Genomic DNA, 18,241 nt, shown 5'->3' on the forward strand with positions numbered 1-18,241 from the left:
TGTGGGCCGATCCTGGCGGCTGTGCAGAAAGAGTCCAAGCGCAATGCCACATACCCCTGTGTACTAGCGAACTGAGCCTGTCTGAGTCTAGTGAAGCCTGCTTGGGACTACTGCACTGCACGGGCCGATTTTTTCAGCCCGGGCCCGGCCCGGGCCCGTTTTTACGTTGGGCTGCCCGCCCGTGCCCGATCAAAACTTTTATGGCGAGACCCGGGCCCGGCCCGGGCCCGGCAATAATATACGTTACTCGCCCGGCCCGGCCCGCCACCCCTTTACCTTAGGCCCGAGCCCAGCCCGAGCCCGACTCGAAACCGGCCCGAACCCGGCCCGAGACCGAAAAATAATGTTTTTCAGGGTTGAGACGCCCGAGAATAACTCGCTGCACATTACATGCACATCACCAGAAAGCCCGAGCCCGACCCAGGCCCGCGTCAAAACACCCGAGCCCGGCCCGGTACCGGGTCAAAAAGCACACGCCGTGCCCAAGCCCGGCCTGAGCCCGTGAAAAAACTGCTCTACCCGGCGCGGCCCGGCCTACGGGCCGGGCCGGGCACGGACTTTCGGCTAAGCCCGAGCCCGTGCAGTGCTCTAGTTGGGACAACTTAAGCTTCTACATCTACAACATCTACAAGGATTCCACAGCTACCTTGGTTCTCCACAAGAAAAGTAGAAAGTTGCCTATCAAGAAAGGGGTCAGGCAAGGAGACACAATCTCTCTAATGCTATTCACTGCATGCTTAGAAGTATTCAAGCTCTTAGTCTGGGAAGGCTTAGGTGTGAGGATCAACGGCGAATATCTCAGCAACCTTCGGTTTGCAGATGGCATTGTCCTATTCAGCAACAATGGAGACGAATTACAACAAATGATTGAGGACCTTAATCGAGAAAGTGTAAGAATTGGGTTGAAGATGAATATGCAGAAGACAAAGATAATGTTCAATATCCTGGCAAGGGAACAAGAATTCAGGTTCGCCAGTCAGCCTCTAGAGTCTGTAAAGGAGTACGTTTATCTAGGTCAATTACTCACAGGGGACCCTGATCACGAGAAAGAATTTACAGAAGAATAAAATTGGGTTGGAGTGCATACGGCAGGCTTTACCAAATCTTGAGTGCGAGCTTACCACTGTCGTTGAAAAGAAAAGTGTACAATCATTGCATTCTACCGGTGCTAACATATGGGGCAGAAACTTGGAGGTTAACAAAGAAGCTCGATAACAACTTAAGGAGCGCATGAAGAGCGATGGAACGAAACATCTTAGGACTAACGTTAAGAGACAGGAAGAGAGCGGTGTGGATCAGAAAACAAACGGGGATAGCCGATATTCTAGTTGACATTAAGCGGAAGAAACGGAGCTGGGCAGGCCATGTAATGCGTAGGATGGATAACCGGTGAACCATTAGGGCTACAGAATGGATACCAAGAGAAGGGAAGCGCAGTCAAGGTCGGCAGAAAACCAGATTGGATGATGAAGTTGGGAAATTTGCAGGCGCAAGTTGGAATACGCTAGCGCAAGACAGGGGTAATTGGAGATCGCAGGGAGAGGCCTTCGTCCTGCAGTGGACATAAAATATAGGCTGTGATGAGGATGATGATGAAGCTTGTCAGTCATCGACAGGCAATCGATAGCCAATCAATAGCTAAGCGATAGTCAATCAATAATCAATATATTCTGGAAGATGCTGGGGATGACGTGGAAGTGCTTAGCCTAGCCCAAATATGTGATGTAGCGTTCGTAACTAGTACGGCTATAGAAATGACATGAGCTCAGTGAGACGGGTGTCGTCCGCCATTTAATCTCACTTCCTCCCTGTCACTTCTTCCCGTAACCCCCCTCTTCGTCTTCTTTCATGCCTCCAGCGCAGACCGCTTCACTCTTCCGGACTTCTTTTGATTACATTTCCTGGTGCAATATTTGAAGGTGTTTCCAATAGAGGCGCACTCCGTTTGACCCGACACTCCAGTGTACCAGACGTTCTTCAATATTTTTGAATTTTGAATTTTATTGACTTTATTTCCCACAAGGATACAAAAATGATGAAAATACATGAGAAGCATCTGGATCCTTAGCATCAAGCTAATTTGGATCCATACATGAATAATAATAGAGATTTAAATTTGTGCAATATCAATTTCAACAGTTGCGTGTTTATGCAGGTAGCAGACATCTTGTATTGTAATTATAATTCAACGTTAATACAGGCCTTTGTAATGATGTTTCAGCTTAACAAAAAAGTATTTCTTTTACGTGCACATGAAGACTGTTCCACAAAGTTCAACCATTGCTAGGAACCCGCCTTTTGCCATATACATTTTTACAAGAGGCTGCAGAAAGTTCCCGGCTTCGTGCTTTCTTTTTGGGAACCGGGAAGACATGAATGATGAGCAGTGAAGTGGACAATTGTTAGGGATACAGTTATACACCATAATTGTAGTTTTATAGTAGTTTATTAGCAGTTTAAGGGGCATGATTTTTATATTTGTTAAAAAGCAGCTTTGTAGGGGCTGCATAACTTGAACTTGACAGAAAACGAATTGCTCGCTTCTGCAGCACTACAAGTGCCCTTAGGTCAGATTCATACGTATGGCCCCACGACTCTATACAGTATGATAGCTGACTATGAAAAAAAGCAAAATAGATGGTTCTCAAAGTCGGTACATCGCAAAAGTGGCGACATTTAAATATCACAAAGCAGATACTGCTGAGATTTTTACATACCAAATCAATATGAATTTTCCAGTTTAAATGATGGTCTATTACAACACCTAAATATGCTATGCTATTCACACGTTCAATGGGCTCTCCCTCTACCTGAAGCACGATGAGTCTAAAGTTACAGCTTTGTGTGAAGAATGAATTAACATATATTTTGTCTTCTTTACGTTTAGTAGCAGCTTATTAGCATGAAACCAATTACTGATAAGCTTAATTTCTTCGTTAACTATATGAAAAGCGTGAGGCGTAGACTCATGTGCGCCAATGAGTGCAGGGTCATCCGATGACACTGAGTGCATGCAGTGTCATCCGTACATGACAAGAGTCAAATTACGCAATATCAACGGCAGATCGTTCACGTATAATGAAAATAATATGGGTGCCAACACTGATCCTTGGGGGACTCCCGTTGAGACCTCAGAAAAATCTGATTCGACATCGATAAATCATACCTTTTGTTGTCTACTGGTGCGATATCTTCTGAAAAATTCAAGACAGACACCACGCAAGCCGTAACGTTCTAGTTTCTGAAGTAATATGTCATGATGTACAGTATCGAAAGCTTTTTTAATGCCGATGAACAAACCTAATACAGTCATATTATTGTTTAAGTGCGTTTGTTAAGTGCATAGTATTGTTTAAGTGCGTTTGTATTATTGTTTAAGAGCGTTTCGACGGGCCACGGCATCACTGATTCAATGCCGTGTCACTCACCCATCATGTTCTTCCAGATAGTGCTGCTGGCTGTGAAAGCTCTTTATCGGCCGTTGCGTCAACCCTGCCGCCGGTCTACCCTGCTGATGCTGCTACCGCTTTCCTAACCGAAGGCGACCTATCCCGGATTCCGCCACTGGACGAGCCGCCATTTCTGGTGAAGACGCGCTTCTTCGTCTGGCAACGTGCTACGCTGTCAGCTGACCCGGAACCTTTAAAGCGCGGGGATTCCAGCGGAGACACGGGCCACGGCATCGCTGATTCAATGCCGTGTCACTCACCCATCATGTTCTTCCAGGTCAGTTACTATGAGTGCAGTTGTTACCGCAGCAATGATGTCTTTCTGTTAGCGGTGTCGTGGCCCCCTCATGTTTTGAAGCGTTTCCGAGCGGTTTCAATGCACATGTGGCGTCTTTTGGTTCTTGGAGGCGATATTGAGATGAATCCTGGGCCGATGACTAAGGCCCAAGAAGAGAATCTTGAAAGTGTGTTCAACACAGTACATCGGCTTGAGGCCAGTAACAATAACCTACTTGAAAGCGTTAACAAAATTTTACAGATTCATCTTTCACTACAGAATGATTTACAGGCTCTAACTAAACGTGTCGAAGAACTAGAGTCAAAAAGCCAGGCGGCAGCATCACCCGGGGCTTCTACTTCCTCTCAACCTGACCTTTCAAAAATGCAAGAAAAAATAGACGACCTGGAAAACCGCTCACGCCGCTCTAGTGTTCTTTTTTACGGTATTAGCGATAGGAACAAATCTGAAGCATGGGGCGTCTCCGAGCGTCTCGCCCGTGAATTTTGCACTAACAAACTTGGCATATCCGTATCCACCATAGCAAGGGCGCACCGCATAGGCCGTTTTTCACCTGATAAACCAAGGCCTATGATTGCTAAGCTGTTCAACGAAAAGGAAGTTGACAGTCATGCCCAATGGCTTCAAGCTGAAAAACACGACATTTAGCGTTTCCCGTGACTACTCAGAAGCTGTTCGCGATATCCGACGTAAGCTGTGGCAGTTCTCTAAAACGGTAAAGAAAGATGGTGACCGCGTGCGGCTTAACTTTAACAAACTTACTATTAACAATGGCACGTATTTCTGGGACACTGAAGCTGAATGCGCTGTACGTGCTTCTCAGCCTGTTTCAAAACCGTGCAATAGCGACAGCCATTGACACTCTGCAGTCTTTCGCCAAACTACTAGGGCTAATCAGCATTTTTGCTCACGTGTACGTCTTAATACGAACATGACTACGAGTTTTTTGTTTACTAATATCCGAAGTGTAGTGCCCAAAAGCGTGCCTCTTTCCTCGCTGATCGATTCATGCTCTGCATCGGTCGTCGCACTAACGGAAACATGGCTAAATGGCAGCATTCCCGATCATTCCATCCTTCTCACTGACTCTGAATTTAAATAGTATCGCTGCGACCGTGAAAACCGCCGAGGTGGGGGTGTTCTTGCCCTTAGTAAAGACCTTATTGCTATTCCCATTTTCATTCATACATATCTCGAGTCTACTTGGGTATCTTTGAAGAATGGTGCTACCAACATAATTATTGGTACTGTTTATCGTCGCCTTATATGAATATGTTCACAGTCGAATTTCGCAGAGTATTAGTCAAGATATCATCGAAATTTTCTAATCCAACGCTAGTCATCCCAATCTTTGTTCTGATATTGTACATCATGATGGGCTTTCCGATCACGCCATTATCACAGGAAACCTGAACTTTTCAGCCATTTCAAAAAGCGTTACTAAAAAGCAAATTAGGTGTTACGGTAGAACTAACTACGATCGTATCAACGAGGAATTGTCTACTTTCGCAGGAGTGTTTCTCGACGATCATTTAACCCGATCAGTAGATGAAAACTGGAGTTTGTTTAAAACTAAATTTGCCGACCTCATAAACAAATTTGTACCCGTCATAACAATTCCGTGTACTAACACAGTTCGTTGGTTTAATAACCAGCTTCGGCGACTTAATAACAAAAAGAAACGCCTTTACAGACAAGCTAATAAAAATAACGAATCGGCTTCCTGCTCCCGGTACAAATTTTGTGACAGTCAGTACCAATCGCTGCTAAAATCAACCCGCCGTAACTTTTTCACTCACGATCTGCCATCAATGTTAACCAACAACCCAAGAAAGTTTTGGCGCACAATAAACCCTTGTAATCATCCCGACATCACCCTTTCAAATGCTACCGGTGACGCGATTCCCGAGGACGAGTGCGCGCAGGTCCTAAATAATTTATTTTTGTCAGTGTTTACTCGAGAGGACGTTACGACATCGCCAACTGTAATCCCTTTTTCCGTTAACTCAATGCCCGAAATAGTTATTGACGAAGCCGGTATCTGTCCCTTACTCAGCAAACTTAAAACGACTTCAGCATCTGATCACCTTGGATTCAATAACAAGATACTAAAAAATGTTGCTCAGGGCATTCATCGCATCTTATCTGCTCTCTTTACTCAGTGCTTGTCGTCTGGTTTAATCCCTGAATACTGGAGAATCGCTAAAATAACACCCATCTTTAAATCTGGAGATCGTTCATCCCCACTTAATTATAGGCCAATATCATTAACTAGCACCATTTGCAAACTTCTCGAACATATAATTCACTCGCAGGTAATTAACTATCTGGAAAAGCATAACATCATTTTCAAATACCAACACGGCTTTCGAAAGGGCTACTCGTGCGACACTCAACTTGCTGGGTTCGTTCATGATTTACATTCTTCCGTTCACACTGGCATACAAACTGACGCAAATTTTGTTGATTTTTCCAAAGCCTTTGACCGTGTGCCTCGTCACAGGTTAATATTCATCCGCTTATACTCGCATGGATTAAAGATTTCCTTTCAAGAAGAGTCCAATTCACATCCGTCAATAACATTTCCTCATCCCTTGTGAAAGTGTACTCAGGCGTTCCTCAGGGCAGCGTCCTGGGCCCCTTGCTTTTTTTTATTTTCATTAATGATTTGCCTAAGACAGTTTTATCCCAAATCAGGCTCTTCGCGGACGATTGCGTGATCTATCGCAAAATGTTATGTAGAGATGATGAACGGGCACTCCAGGCTGACTTGGACTGCGTAACCTCTTGGTGCTCTAAATGGTTAATGTGCCTTAATACTTCTAAAATTAAGTTTATGTGCTTCACTAAACGCCCTAATAGCATTGCCACCTCGTACTCTTTAAATAATACTGCAGTTGAACTTACTACTACTTACAAATACCTTGGTGTTTACCTTAGTTCAGACTTATCCTGGAATTATCACATCAACGTCATTCGCATCTGCTAACCGCTCATTAGGTCTCTTAAAACATAACTTGAAGCATGCTCCATCGCACCTACGTGAACTTGCTTACATCACCCTAATACGGCCTAAAATCGAGTATGCATGTGCCATTTGGGGGCCTTACCAAGCTTACTTAATCAACAACATCGAATCACTTCAAAACCGCGCTGTTCGCTACATCTTTTCAGACTACTCTCGTCATTCTACACTCTAAGAAAAAAAAGGGTCAAAAGTGAGTCACAGCAACGTGACTCTCTTTTTCTGGGCTAAGACCCCCTTTTTCGTGAGTAGAGTCACAAAATAAGAGTCAACCTTTCTGCATGAGTCAATTGACTCCCAATGGCTTGCGAAGAGTCGTCGTGAAAAATCGCGACTTCTTTGTGTGCAGCAATTGACGAAAGATTTTAATGCAGGAAAGAAATACCAGATAATTTCTTCTGGCTTTATGCTTGCTTCTGGTTTAGGCAGACCCTCAGGGTTTATCTCCTGGTTGTCATAATGTCTCACTCTTTCGTCCCATGAAGAAGGGTAAAAAAAAGGACACCGACCACTGAAAGAATGCAAGAAAAGACGTTTCGGCTCCCCTGACGGGAGCCTTGTTCACAATCTGTTGTTCAGATTGTGAACAAGGCTACAGATTGTGAACAAGGCTCCCGTCACGGAAGCCGCAACGTCTTTTCTTGCATTCTTTCAGTGGTCGGTGTCCTTTTTTTACCCTTCTTCATGATGCCTCCCGACCCGACGGGCTTCCGTCAAAACCTCGACTTTTTTTCGTCCCATGTTCTGCAATGTGGATTTTCCTTGACCATGTCTGTTGACAGCTCGCATGTTTAAGCGATAGCTGGTTTTCTGTGTTAAGAAATACCAGGATTTGTCACACTGGATTATGACCATTAGCAAATCTCAAAAAAAAGAAGATTGGCTACTAAACAGAGCATATCAACGAGTTAACAAGTTCAGTGGATGCACTCAACAGTGCCGATTGTAAATGTAGTTCTCTGACGTAAAGTTTTATTTTGAGGGTTTATGTACCGAAACCGAGATCTTATTGTGAGATCTACGCTAATGGGAAACTGTAGTTTAATTTTCAGCAGCTCGGGTTGTTTAACGTGCCCGGAATTCACGGTGCCCGAGTGGTTTTGCATTCTGCCCCCATTGGAATGCGGCCGCCGCGGTTGTAATCGTACCCGTGACCTCGAGTTCAGAAGCACAATGCCACAGCCACTGGGCTACCGCGGTTCGTTGCGTTCCGCGACCAGAAAGAAACATCAGCGTACACTACACAGCTTTTGAGCCCCCTTAGAAATATAATAACAAAAAGTCGCAGTTTCCCCGAAAGACGTAACCTTGATAGCTTTAGCAATGTATTAGACAACTGCACGAAGCAAGGTTCGTAGTTTCATCGGCTGTATAAATTGCAGTAAACATTCGTTTACTAATTACATTACCAAGCATGAGGTCATACGCGCACGTGCTAACATAAACAGATCTCACTCAATTGATGGCGAACGCTTGCTGTCACAGCGATGGCGTGATGAGCTCAAAGAGAGGGGACCGAACGCTTCTTCTGCCTCTTTCCTTCAACGCGTTTCCGAAACTTTAAATTACGCTACCTCGGCTCACCCAGCTTTTGGACCCATCGGAGATTACCTCTAACAGGGCGAGTGTGGCGCAATACCGGTTTCAGAGCAACGGCAAGAGGAGACGCGCGCTAAACCAACGCCTCCCTTCCCCCGGCTTTCGCGCGTGTTATCACGTTTCATTGCGCGCCCATCAAGCCACTATCCATCGCGGCTCACCCTCGAACACTTGCTCTCACGCACGCAGTCAACGGCGCGGCTCACCCTCGAACACTTGCACTCACGCGCGCAGTCAACGGCGCGGGGTAGCATCTTATCGCACTTGGACTTCATACGTAAGCTCACAGCAACGCCAACAGATAAATTTCACCGGTTGTGTCCATATAATCACTATCACAAATAAACGGGAATAGTTATACGTTGTTTAAGTTCATGGCTCTTTGATTCGTGAACATTATTTACGCGAAGCAAAATTATCAGTGAGCAAAACATTTTTTTTTTCAGCGCGAGGGAAGAAAACCGAAACTAGTTTATGATTTTTGCGGCCCCAAAGTGATCCAAAGTCGGAGCCATCCAAAGCCCGGCGCCATTTTGTAGTTGTGTTGCAACATGAAAGCGCGTGCTCGCTGTCGTTGTTGAACGGCCCTGAAAGCGCTGCGTTAGGGGCGAGTGCAACCGAACATTATGGCAAGTTACGATGGGAACTTTTTTCCGTGCTACGTCATTGCGACGACAAGAACGGCCAGCAGTAGCGTGTCGCCGATTTCGTCTTGGCCGACATCGAACAAGTATAGCTCGCCGGACCGTGGCTAGCACCCGAAGTGTTGCGGTCTGCACTGCGTCGTCTTTCATTGTGATGTGAGAGATCGTAACGCACAGAGACTGCCGGATGCATACGAATGCCTACCAGCAGGGAGTGACAGTGCCATTTTTCTCTTAACGTCTCAGGTGAGTGTATCAGCTTTTGTTCGAGTTTTCAAACGGCGCGTACTCGGCCCTTCCGGTTTGGCTACATTTTGCGCGACATTTCTCTTGGCACGACGTTTGTCTTGGCAGTTACAGACGTTTCCTAGGAATGCGCGCGGAGACTATTATTACTCGATTTTCTATTTTGTGTCTTGTGTTTTATGAAAGAAATGGTTCTTTCATTTGTATTTTTATGTGAGTATATTGGTATTTGTATATTTGGCAAGCAGAAATGAGTTCATTGCAAAGTTGTACCTCCCAGTGAGCTGCATATGAACCCAAACAAGTTAATCCTGTCTTGGCTATTGTACGTATAACAATACAGCTATAGTACATACATTGCACCGGTGCTAACATATGGGGCAGAAACTTGGAGGTTAAAGCCCGTTTCACATGATGCGATGATTCGTACGTGCGAATTCGCAGGAATTCGCACGTGCGAATTTGCAGCTGCGGAAAATAGGCCGCCGGACCCTTCGTGCGTGCGTTTTTTCGATGTTTGGCGTGAACTTCTCTGCGAAAAACGCAGATGCGTTGGTAGCCACTGTAGCGGTGGAAACAGACGACCAATAAGAGGCGGCTCGCTCATACGTTATCGCCAGTCAGAATGCTTAACGAGTATGCGGAAAACGGAGCTGCCGTAGATCCATGTGAAACGGGATTGCGAATTTCGCATCTGCGGAAATTGTAGGTGCGAAAAACGCACTGCAAGATCGCACCATGTGAAACGGGCTTAACAAAGAAGCTCGGAGATCAAGTTAAGGACCGCACAAAGAGCGATGGAACGAAAAATCTTAGGACTAACGTTAAGAGACAGGAAGAGAGCGGTGTGGATCAGAGAACAAACGGGGATAGCCAATATTCTAGTTGACATTAAGCGGAAGAAATGGAGCTGGGCAGGCCATGTAATGCGTAGGATGGATAACCGGTGGACCATTAGGGTTACAGAATGGATACCAAGAGAAGGGAAGCGCAGTCGAGGTCGGCAGAAAACCAGATGGGATGATGAAGTTAGGAAATTTGCAGGCGCAAGTTGGAATACGCTAGCGCAAGGCAGGGGTAATTGTAGATCGCAGGGAGAGGCCTTCGTCCTGCAGTGGACATAAAATAGGCTGATGATGATGATGACATACATAGCAAGTACATACAGCTGTAGTTGGCTTAATCGCTGTAGGATATTTTGTTGTAAAAGTAGAATTCTGTGTACTATTTTACTGCTGCCATGCAGAAATACTTTTTTCTTGTACCAAGGAACACTGACAGCGTTGAATGAAATTTAATGTGGTGTGGTGTATTCTACTAATTTAATTTTTAAAAATTTTGTCTGTCATGTATCAGAGATTAGTTTACCTTGTAGAAACAATGTTGTGTGATCTCTTACGCTACTGCTGTTGTCCTGCATGTTTTGTAATTTTGAAATGTATTTTATTTTAGGTATTGAAGAAGCGGCAACAGCCACAGAAAGTAGCCATCTTATCCAGCACGTTATGGGTGAGAAATCGTAGCAGGCACTTTGGCATATCTTCTTAGCAGTATGATGCGATTTGTTGTAATTTTTTGGCCTCGTTCCTGCCTTATTCATTTTAGTATTGTGCAAATGGTAATACGTTAACATAGAGACAGAGTAATCACTCAAGGGCGAGACATGGCTGGAGGAGACAGGACACATAAGCCTCCTTTGTCCATGTATGAATGTTGCGCGGTTACTCTGTCCTCATCTACCAACAAGCCAAAATTTCTCGTCAGGTACGATTACTAATTCTCTGTTATTACAATTTCATCAACGCAACAATGAAAGGACATATGTACACACAGTAACACAAGAGACTTCAAATGATGAAGAGTCATAGAACAAAGAGCATTGCTGGAGCCAATGTTTCGACAAGGAGAATAATACAAGTCCTCTTGTCAGCGTGTTGGCTCCAGTGACATTTCTCGTTCTATCACTATTTACCGTTAAAAGGAACCATTATTGCTCTTGCTGAAGTATTATGCATTATGTAATAAAAATTGGCAGGGTGAAAGGTCAAGAATGTGAAAGTTTTTCTGTAGTCTAATGCTAGATCCAAGACAGGCAGAGAAACAAGAATAAGATTTAGAGAAGCACTTTGTTAGCACTACCCAGTTGGCCAGCTTCATTTGCAGCTTGCACTTTATTGCATTAATAACCATAGAAATTAGTAAATAAATTAGCTTGATTTACTTTTGTCAAGAGATGCTCAACTTGGATTAAGGCAGGTTAAAAAATATACAATGACATTTTAAGATGGCAGGCTTGCAGTTGATTAGCACACCACTTGGTGGCATGAGCTCAGGTTCGGGTTGCACACTCTTTTTCGTCTTTGCTGGCATTTTCATAAACATAACTTTGGCTTCGTTATTGTTGGGGTTCTAGTGTTGTAGGAGCTAACTGTTTACCTTTTTTGTATTAGTAACCACGTTACATGGACAACTGCTGCATTTTTGTAAATTACGACATGGTAGGACTTGAAACATTTGTGCAAATTTGTTGCAGGTAGAACTTGGCGGCTCCTGCTCCTGCCTTCCACCACCACCCTGTCCCGACTGCTTCCACTAGAGAGTTGGCAACCTTAGTGATGATGCCAAGCAGTCCGATGGCAGACGGCAAGATGCAGGTAAATACATGCAATCCAGCAGTGTCTTGACTGAAGCAGCCTGTAGCCACTCAGCAATGAATTAACCTTGAAGTAGTTCCACTATTCCACGTCCCTCTATTGGTGCAGCAATGCTCAAGTCCACGCAATTTGTTTTAGCCGCCAAAAAGCTATGTGGATTAGACGAACCACGATGCACATTTTGATACTAGTGGAAACCACTTATACAATTTTTTTCTTGCTTAGCACTAATAAAGCTTTACCGATTTGAAAGCAATACAGTGTGCTCTCAGAAGTGATATTTGGCATATTTTTACTAGGACCGCCTCATTGTTAAACCTGCGGATAAACATACGCCAAAACAGAGTTTTCTGCGAGTTCATCCTCATCTTTGTGCGTTTCTGCATGAGATATATATTTCTGAAACCATTGTGCGTACACAGTACATGTCCTGAGCACTTGGATCACGTTAGTTTACAGCTTTTGCTAGAAGCCATTTCTCTGAAAATAAAAATAGGTCATTTTGCCCATTTTTAACGGCCCATAATAAACTGATGATCAAGGAAAACAATTTTAGGTGTAAGGCCTCTTCATTCTCCAGAGAAAAATTTGTTCTGCTCTCACATTGAAGAAACCGGTATCTTGGCTATGCCTTTCGGTGCCTTAGAACAAAATTCACATCGAACTTACACCAGTAAAAAAATGTTTCACCTGGAAATATTTCACAAAATCATAATTTGTCTGATATTGAAGGGCCTCCAATTTTTCAAAAGGAAATCCGAAATGGTCGAGGGCTAGGTTGGGGGGGGGGACAGTTTGTATGCAATAGCCTTCTTACAGAAATGGGGCATACGGAGGGCCAAGTAACATACACTTGACATTACGTTAAGGTGAAGTTATTGATTCACACAAGACAAAATGACAAGCATTCCATCCTATAAGTAGTTCCTTACATTTATTTATACTTTTTGCACATTTATTTACCTTCAGTCAGGTGACCTGTGTCTGTTTTCATTATCTGCTATGTGTAGATGGTAAGATTCAGATTTGTCCTATGGTGAAGAATATTTTGGTGTTTATAGATGTGGGCTTCTGTTTTTCAGGTTGCTGCGAAATTTTACCCGAGCTGGGCCACACACTTGAGCCAGGCCTCTTGGAAAGGATGCCATAATCAGACTCCACGCGTCGATGTCAGAGGATGCCAGGGATCAAGGCAACCTGTTGTGCCCCACTATTCAATGTTTGGTGACCCTTCTATGTGTTTCACCTATTTCGCAGCTGTACCTCGGCTGCCATCTATCCAAACAGCATCGCCAGCTGTGCCCACTTGTTGAACCATGGGCAAATATTGGCATGGAGTGTTCCCTGGGCTTCATGTTCTATTTGCTCTTCAGGATTCTTGGCAAATACTCCTGTTATAAGTTACATGTTTTTAGTACCGACTTTTTAATATTTCCTTTCTCTTGGAATTCTTAACATCTCCTGCTATTATATCTGTATGTATGCCCAGTTTCTCGTAGTTATTTTGTACTTGTGTATGTAATTGATAGGTTCTTAACTCTTGTAATGCGTAAGGCTAAAACACTGACTTACATCATGTTTTGTTCATTTATTGATCTGCAGCGCTGTAAAACGTTCAAGAATTTTAACTCAACTAGTGCCCCATAGCAGGATAAATTCAAGAGCAAAATTGAGCACCTATTTCAAGCACCTGTTATTTTTTAAAAAGGAAAGAACGTAGGAGCATGTAAAAAAACAGTATTATAGTAGGAAAACCTGGCTGCCCATCATAAGTGTCTTAATAATGTGACTTCCTTTCAGTGCAATGATACCAGTGGCACTGGTGGACAACGTTTGAGACATGAAACCCATGATACGCTTGGCATTCGTCAGTATGGCAAATAGGCTTGCCACACTTACGAATGCCAACGGTACTGTAGGTTTCATGCACACATTGGTTGTGTTACACCTTATGAGAATTGCATGTCTCGAACATGAAGGTTTACAGCAGTGCTTTGAATCACCACTATATTTCCTAATTTTCAATATTTATGAATGCAAGAGTAATGGTACAGATCATGTAAAAATTATTTTACAGGCTATATGCCTATAGATACACGCTTCTGATGACACAGCACCGACATGTGGTGGCGGGATGTATGTCTTTATTTCAGATTTAAATATTGCCTTCCAGGCCTGGGTTAGTCTACTACATTGAGAGCCCATGCACTAGAGGGAAGTGAATTAAACTAAGAATGATAAACTTCAAAATATCTTGTTCGTGGCACTAATTTGACAATCAGCAAGGTTCTTTCTGCATTCATTTCCAAATTTGTGATATATTTTATATGACTCGTTTCATTAATGTGAGAACAAATATTTGTTTATTGTCAACATAGTTGATGTTGCCCATTTGCACACCATTCCTTAACAGGCTAAAAATTCAATGTAATAATGGGGTGTTTAAGGTTTTGCGCACTCAGTGTTAAGGGACGCAAATGGTGGCATACAACAGAATGCACGAAAGAACAAAAAAATGCAAGTAGGACATGGGGCTTTGGGGCAGATGCTTTGGTGTGCTATTTCTAAAACTCCCTGCGCTCTGCCTGAATGCATTGTCTAACGCTTTGGTAGAATACATTGGCAGCCACTTATTCAGGTGAAATGCTTCTCGAAACAACTTTTTAAAATTATTTCAGTGAGAGATTTGAAATAATCCTGCTGCATATAGTTTTGTATGCAGATTTTAAGTATGTCAATGGTTTTTGTGTAGCTGCTATATTTTTTTAGTTATGTCCTACACAGTGGCAAAGTATCTGCGGGCACTTTAATGTATATAACAGTTTCACAAGAATGATCGTGCTGTATCTTATTCAGCTCGTAGACCGCAAAGTGCCGATATCTACCCAAACAGCATGTAAAATTACTGAAACTATGCAAAAAATAGGACACTTGAAATAATTTTGAAAGATATTGCAATTTCAAGTAGATATTAGCATTCTATATACCTTAAGAGTATGTAAGCCGAATCTCGTTAGTATCGGACAAATGTAAGTGCACAAAGTTATTTGCATGGGATTGTGAAAAAATTATTAAAGTGTACGGAGCTTTACTTGCATAGTCCCACTAAGTTTACATGTTTCGATAGATATCGGCACTTTGTCATCTACAAAGAGCTAAGTTAGCACAATGGTTTTTGTGAAAATTTAATACAGAAGAAACTGCCCGCAAAGATCATATACATTGTGCCATTGTTTAAGACATAACTGAAGAAATGTAGCAGCTAAACAAAAATAACATATATGAAATCAGCTTGAAGAACCCTCTAATTGGCTTAATTTTCAAACCTCTAGTACAAAAAATAAAAGAAAATCATTTTGAGTAGCATTTCCCTTGAACACAAGATTTAATAAACAAAACGTGTCCCTTGCTATAGTCGCCTTTAACATAGTGACACAACTTCTATATAATCACATGAAGCGCTTTAGATCACAAGAACTTTATATGAGTGACGTGCAAATGCATTTACTGAGAGTAAATTACAGTCGTTACGTAATCTGCTCTTAGGATGACTTGTGATGAGTAAAAGAAGCCTTCCTCATGTCTCTACTTTCTGCATGTGTCTTTCAGCTTTTTCTGTATGTGTCTTTTACAGCTGCATGTGTGCAGCTGAGTTCAGTTTAGTTACCACCTGGTCTGCTTCCTTCCTTGTCCTCATGATTCATGCGCTATCTTTGTCATGCAAAATACAGCTACCTGTGCTACATATTTTGCCAGCATGATTGATTTATGGCAAGTCTTGTATTAGTGCGTATTGCAATCAGTGAAATTGTTGGTGTCTTAAAAAACTTAGTCCTAAAAAACCATGTTTAGGTCAACTTCAATAAAATGTTTAGCTTAAATATTGCTGTATGTTTTTTGTAATATTGTCAGTTTTCAAGTTTGTATCCACTGTTGCAGATTGTATGAAAGAATAAAATTGATGCACAACTTTTTAATATGGTGTTTTTCAGATCAATTTTCAACTCAAGCTAAGAAACATGCATGAGTTGTGTGGGAAAAGTGCCAACAAGAGTACCATAAGGTAAGACAGCTGTTTTTACTGTTAAATTGGATTATCGATTGCCAACCAGTTGCTGTCTTGAATTTTGTACTGCATAGATTATGTAATCTAAGTTGGAATATTGTTTTTATTGCACTTCATTATCTGGTTCTCCTTTTTGCACCAGTGTAGCCCTTTGTTATATTTCATGTGTACATTATTTGCATAGGAGGTTACATCCTAAGTTCTAAATAAAAATACGTCTGAGGGAACAGTGAAATAGGTTTAGCTTAAGAACCTTTCGACAATATAAAATTATGACTTGTGTTGGGGTGAATCGAACTTTTGCATGAGTGACATACAATTTTATGGTGTCATTATGGTTCAGAGTGACATTGCAGTGTCATGCACATACAGCTGCAAGGTGCATATTGGGTGTTTCTTTAAAACTGTTTCCTTGGTTGGCCATTGATTCCAGTTTAATAGTAAAGAGAACTGTCTGGTGTTCATGGTGATTCTCTGCTGACTGATACATTTGACACTTCCAGAAGGCGGGATCAAATCCCGGCCACGGTGGCAGCATTTTGATGGAGGCGAAATGCAAAAACGCCCATGTGCTTGCGTCGTAGTGCACGTTAAAGAACCCCAGGTGGTCAAAATTAATCCGGAGCCCTCCACTACGGCGTGCCTCATAATCGGAACTGGTTTTGGCACATAAAACCCCAAAAAGAAGACACTTCCAGAAGACAATAACAAAATGACGGAATAATCACTTTTTGTTGCTAACCTCCCTTGTGCTTAGCTATGGATTCATTATTATTCTATGTTGTCTTTTCACGATAGTCACTTTGCACTGTCGGCAAAAGTTTGTGACTCATTTTGAAAAGCGGCTCGACACTGCCAGCAGAGAGTCGAATGACTTACATGGATTGGTTAGATTACTCTATTTGCAAGAGTCCTGCACCAAGCACTAGGGGTATCGCGACACATACAAATGGAGTCATCAGACTCGTCAAGAATAGTTACCTGATTCCTTCAACAGTGGTCATGTGACCCTTTATCTTGAGTCGTCTGACTCACCTAGAATAGTTAACAGACTCCCTTAGCAGTAGTCATGTGACCCTCTATCTTGAGTCGTCTGACTCATCTAGAAGAGTTAACAGACTCCCTCAGCAGTAGTCTTGTAACCCTCTTGAGAGGGTCCAGGAGACTACTAGAAAAGAATGTGCAAGACTACTGCGTGAGGAGTTAAGTAACCACCTTGTATACATCACAGATAGTCTTCGGACTCTCTGGCGGAAGGGAGTTCGGGTGTCTCCCCCAAAGTGTGTCATATATGTGGCGAGTCCAGACTCTTCGAAAAGAGTAAGGGATACTCTTTTTTTTCTTAGTGTGTAGTGTATCAGCATTGAAAATTCGTACAGAACTGCCACACTTGTTTCAACGACGCACAGTTTCACGGTTATCACTGTTTCACAAACTTTATTATCACCCATTGCTTCATGACGACTTCTTTTCTTCAGCAGTTGCCATCCTTCCCAGACGTGACCGTCCTTTCAAAGTGAAGCGTTTTGCGTGTCATACCTTTAACTGTTCACAATCATTCATTCCACGTACAATCGTTGAATGGAACGCACTGCCATCACACCGCACTGCATAGCCACCGTTATTGATTCTGTTAAATTTCATGAACTAATAATGACGGAACTTGTGAAGTGAAAATAAAACTATCGCTATTTTTATTGTATAACTTCCGACACATTGTTCTCTCTTTGTTTGTTGTTGCTTCTTCCATGTCTATCTTTGTGTTATTTGGAGCTAATATTATTTTGTGATATTTGTGTTCGCTCATGCGGTGTTCTTTCCACGTTTGACTAATCCCACTTTTTGTTCTATTGAACACCCCCTATGTAATACCCTCCTGCGCGAGGGCCTTTAGGGGTATTTTGAATAAAAAAGTGTGTCTTTACAATATCAGAGAAAAATAAAAAAGGTGGTTGACCTCTTGCTCCTGAAACCATGCTGACTCGGTGTTAGCAATGATTCTCTTTCGACAAAATTCATGACCCGTTTCGCGATAAGTTTTTCAAAAGCTGTAATAACGGCGCTCAGGACAGATATAGGACGGTAATTTTAAGGACGGCTTCGGTCTCCATTTTTGTGTATATGAACAACTTTAGCAAGCTTTAAGAGGTCTGGATACGTAGTGGTGTAAAATGCACGATTAAAAATAATTTCCAATGGAACGCAAAGTATCTCTCTACATTTTTTTAATATAAACGAAGATACCTCATCACATCCAGTG

General features: G+C 42.6%; 1 long non-coding RNA gene across 2 annotated transcripts; it reads left to right on the plus strand.

Moving 5' to 3' along the window:
* Positions 1-10,660: 10,660 nt before the first annotated feature.
* On the plus strand, positions 10,661-15,888 carry LOC125940450 (uncharacterized). 2 transcript variants are annotated; one of them, XR_007463671.1, is made up of 3 exons: positions 10,661-10,770; positions 11,795-11,915; positions 12,998-15,888. It is a non-coding gene; the product is annotated as an uncharacterized LOC125940450 (long non-coding RNA). The 2 variants fall into 2 exon arrangements; XR_007463670.1 differs by lacking the exon at positions 10,661-10,770 and having other exon boundaries at positions 10,879-11,915.
* Positions 15,889-18,241: the final 2,353 nt, after the last annotated feature.

This window comes from Dermacentor silvarum, chromosome 9 (genome assembly GCF_013339745.2).
Source record: "Dermacentor silvarum isolate Dsil-2018 chromosome 9, BIME_Dsil_1.4, whole genome shotgun sequence".
Classification (NCBI taxonomy): domain Eukaryota; kingdom Metazoa; phylum Arthropoda; class Arachnida; order Ixodida; family Ixodidae; genus Dermacentor; species Dermacentor silvarum.